The sequence below is a fragment of the Chelmon rostratus genome, chromosome 19 (assembly GCF_017976325.1).
Source record: "Chelmon rostratus isolate fCheRos1 chromosome 19, fCheRos1.pri, whole genome shotgun sequence".
NCBI lineage: Eukaryota > Metazoa > Chordata > Actinopteri > Chaetodontiformes > Chaetodontidae > Chelmon > Chelmon rostratus.
This window is the reverse complement of record NC_055676.1, coordinates 10450348-10455023: the sequence shown is the minus strand read 5'-3', so window position 1 is coordinate 10455023 and position 4676 is coordinate 10450348.

The following is a 4676-nucleotide window of genomic DNA, read 5'->3' as shown; positions in this document are numbered from 1 at the left end:
TCCTCATCGGCACCAATCGCGTTCGTTCGCTGCAGCTCTCGCGTGCGTCGAATGCGGTGTTCGGTGTCCGCATGTGGAATCAGCTCATTGGTTGGAGATACCGGAAATCCTACTCTCTCTCTTTCTCTCTCCACGACGACGTTGTGTGCGTGCGCGTGCGTGTGATTGGTGCCAAAGCCATCAAGACAGTCCACATTACATTCACGTTGTTATATTTTCACTACAATTTTCATAACTTTGGGAGAACTAGATAATGCAACGACAGACTTACCAGAGACAAACACAAAATGATATTTTCTTCATCGAAGTAATTCCGCTCTGCTCTTACCGCCTACATAAAAATAGACCTACTATTTTTATGTAGGCGTTTGTAACGTAACGTTTGTAAAAAAAACAAAACAAAACACTGTATTACAAACAATGTTAAGGAAGTGTCATATATCAAAGAATATTACCTGTGAAAAATGTAAAAATTTAAAACTGATGTGGATTCACTAAAGTTGTGATTTTTGTGGACTGGTCAAGGACAGCTTCTATTCTTTTATTGTATTAGTCAAAGATATTTTGGACTAATATTGAGAATTTTTTCTGACATACACTTGGTAAAGCTGAAGGGACAATTGCAGACTACACTGCTGATATAGACTACAGCTATTACATATTCAGTTTTGAAATTAATGAAATATGATATTCACAAAGAAAAGGGTCAAATTCCATTCACATGATTTATTCGATAGTGAATTTAAATGTTACAACAATAGGTAACATTAATAGCCCAAAAGCTATCCAGACCCCTTATATTTTAGTTGATCATAAGATTGTAGTTTACAACCCTTGGCAATGTAAATAGTTTGTTGTCATGTCTTCAATTTCAGTCTCTTCCGTGGTCCATTTACACTTGAAGAACTAAGATTCCTCTATGTAGATTCTGAAATCAAAACAAAAGATCTGTTTTTTTACAGATGTATTTTATGTGCTCCGTAACAGACTAAGGAATTATCTCAGATTATTACGTTTCCTCACAGTTTATCACAAATAACACCAGATTTGCTGATGTTATTAACAAAAACCTGCTGTTCCATTTTAAACCACCCCGCTCAGATAACTGAGCTTCTTATTTCCATATAGTTCCACTTAGCAATTTCTACATTGTTCACCAAGGTGTAATATTCTTCAATCTTCTGTTCTATTTTGAGTGGCAGTGGCAAGTATTTGTGTTAACAAATCCCTGCTTTTTTCCCAAGAAATGCTGCCAGACATCAGTTTGATTATCTTATATTGTGTGGAGTTGTGTGAGAAGAATCCCATTCTCTGTCAGACTCACAGAGCAACTGAGTGACATAACACAGTCCATATCATTTGCTCTATGGCCTTTTATCATAGTGTCAGAAAAGAATTTATCTGTTAAAGTACTCCTAAAAGTTGTCTTTGACATGATGCCATGTAGTCAGATTGGACAGTGACATGTTTAACCTTTTTGCACCTGGATGTTACTGAGGGTCCTCACTTGGCTATAATGCTCATAGGTAACAAAAAGAATCCTTTAAGCAGTTACAGTCAAAATCCTGACAGACGATGAGATAGCTCCTGTGTGAGATGGTTTCTGTCTTTTGCAGCCGACAGTATCTGCGGTCTGTCTGAAAGACAAGTTATTTTCAGACACTGTGATAAATGCGTGCTGCTACAATCAGACTCCTGGCCAGTGACAAGGAAAGACTAAATGTGTCCCTGTAGTGACGGTTGGGATTCCCTGATAAAAAAATAGAATGAAATAAAACCTTCATCTGCAACTATTCAGACACAGAACAGCTTGAGATACAAATGAAAAATACAGTGAATGAAAGCCAGGCTGTCACTGATTGTTCTGCTAACATTACTTTCATACAGTTTTACTATATCTATATTTCATTGTGGATTTTTTTTTTGAATGCCAGTAAGCAACAACATGTTATAAAACACATACTTATATCTTAAAGGACATTTCCTAATTCCCTTCTTTTGTGACTATGGTAGTGTCAGCTGTTATCCTTCATCAACAGGAAACTATGCTAAATGTGGAAATAAGTGATCCTATTATAATTTTTATTTATTTTGCTTTACTTAACAGGGATGATACAAGTAGGCATTGTTACTTTAGAAAGAAATAGAAAGTCACCATAAAACAGACAGAAACACTCCATCAGTAACTGATACAATAACGACAAAAAAATAAAAACAATGATGACTAAGAACAACAAAAGGAAGGGAAATACGTGAGAAATAGAGACCAATGTGTCACAGTGTCAACAGATTTGGCAAAGTTTAAGCCATAGTTTTACTTTGGTATTAGACGCTTTAGCATCAGCAAATGTTTTTATTTCTGATGTTAGGTTATTCCAGATCTGTGGGCCTTTAACTGAAAAAGAGGACTGACCAAATGTTGTTTTGCATTTTGCCTTTAGTCTCCACTAATTGCTCCCCTTGAAGTGCATTAGATTTTAAAGTGATTTGACTGACTAGTTCTGGGGCAAGGCCATTCATACACTTAAAAATGCAACTTTAGAAATGAGAAATGTATAAAATTCTCAAAGCTTCACTACAAAAAACAAACAAACAAGCAAAAAAACAGACAACTCCAAACCTAAAATGTATTACATAATGTGTAACATCTAGTATTACTTAAGTTGCCTTAAAACAGAGGCAAGGTCAGGGTCACTTTTGTTGTTTTTTTTTTATTCACTCTAGTAATCCCAAACTGGGAAATTAGTCTCTGCATTTCACCCATCGCTGATTTACTGAAACACACACATGCACATGCAACATGCAGTGAGACACACAGGAGCAGGGCTGCCACATCAGGCGCCCAGGGAGCATATTGGGGGGTTAAGTGCCTTGCTCAAGGGCACATCAGCCGGCTAATGAAGGGGGGGAGTGAATACTGGATACTCCACCACACCCAAGTTTCTCTGCCAGTCCGGTGGGGGGAATCAAACTGGCAACCCCTCCGGTCACAAGCCGCTTCTCCAACCTCTAGGCCACGGCTGCCCCCCATGCTGCAGTGTGACAAACTCCCAAAATGAAAGTATTGTGTTTAATGACAACATGGCTCTTTTTTGAAAGCCCAATTTCAAACTGAGCAGACACTTAACAGTCTATTCTCCATTTCACACGGTGCTGAAAACTGAACACGGTGTCTCAAATAGCAGAAGGATGAAAGTTATCACGAGGCAGACTCAGAGTGCATCTCGAATTCATTTGGTTGCGGCGTGCAAATATGCTTAATTTTAAAAATTAAACAAATCATGTGGTGCTTTCAAGCATGAATTTGGTCATTATTCTGTAGAATTGGAGCATTTTTGCTTAAGTAAGCACAAATCATGATGTTTAAGAGCGACTGGCACTGTGTGAATTCAGTTAAAAACAAATGTTATCTTCTCCCTTTCAAGTCCACTCATTGAAAGCATAAGTTAAAGTCACTCTATTCCCTTTCCACATATGACAAATATGAGATATTTGTTTTGTTCAACAGCTCGTATAAGTAAGCCAGCGTGGCAACTGCTTCAACAATTAACCATCAATTAACAAATTCTTTTAATTAATTGATAACCCAGCTTTTTGTTGGGTGTGGGGTTAGTGGAAGAGGCAGCCACTTTTCAGTCCAGCCTGATCAAGGTTCTGCTGTGGCTGTTTCCTTGTAAGAAAAGACTGTGGCCAACTCACACTATGGAGAGCGAGCTTTGCTCAAGGGTTTAGGTAAGTTTTAGGTTACCTCAGTGGATCACTGTGAGGACAGTTCACTCTCTGTGGACACTGGAGAGTCCTTCTTTGCACTCAGCTTGGTGGCACTCATTTCTTTCTTTCGGACTTCAGATGAGACATCTCAGGATAAAACAATGCTGGCTTTGTTTATGTCTAACTCCAGGGGTTATATGAACCTTTCTGCAAATTCTCAACAGACGCTATTAACACGACACATAATGAAAATTACATATTTTTTTTTAATCCACCAAGTTAAGAGACTCTTTTGTCCTTTAAACCCTATACTTGAGGCATTATTGTAGGACATCCGAGCGGAGAAATCACCACTTGTGAACTGAACAATACTTTCTACACTCACGATTTCATATCGTTTTAATTTTGGGATTGATCACTCACTCAGGCCCCTGCTTACTACTGTCAAAGAGAAAGCTATGTAAAGAAATGTTATGCTTTAACTAAAAATGCTCCTACAACGAGTTGTTTCATCCAGCAAAATCAGCTGCATTACCGGTCTTTAAGAATCACTGTTTCACATTTAGAATCACTGGTGTCCAGTAAGACCAGCATTTGTTGGAAAAATGGGCACATGCCTTGCGTGATATGGGATTGCGGCAACCGGGGCCCTTTTCCCATAGCATGTCTATGTTTGGCATTGGGTTTTCAGCAGAAAACTAGTTGGTCACCTTATAAGGTGCTATGAAAAAGTGTAAGTGGGCATTCTTAGGCCATCCCAGGATTAAAAGTCTAAAGGTTTGGCCTCTTGGTGACCGGTATCCCTCGCTGTTGTGGTGTCCTCCAGAGAGACATAAACACCGCTCTGCTCTGGAAGTGCTGAACCTCTTTGACACCATGATTTGACTTCTGCGTTTACACACATGCATTACACTTACATGAGTCACAGAACATTATGATGAGTTGCTACTGTAGATTAATATAGT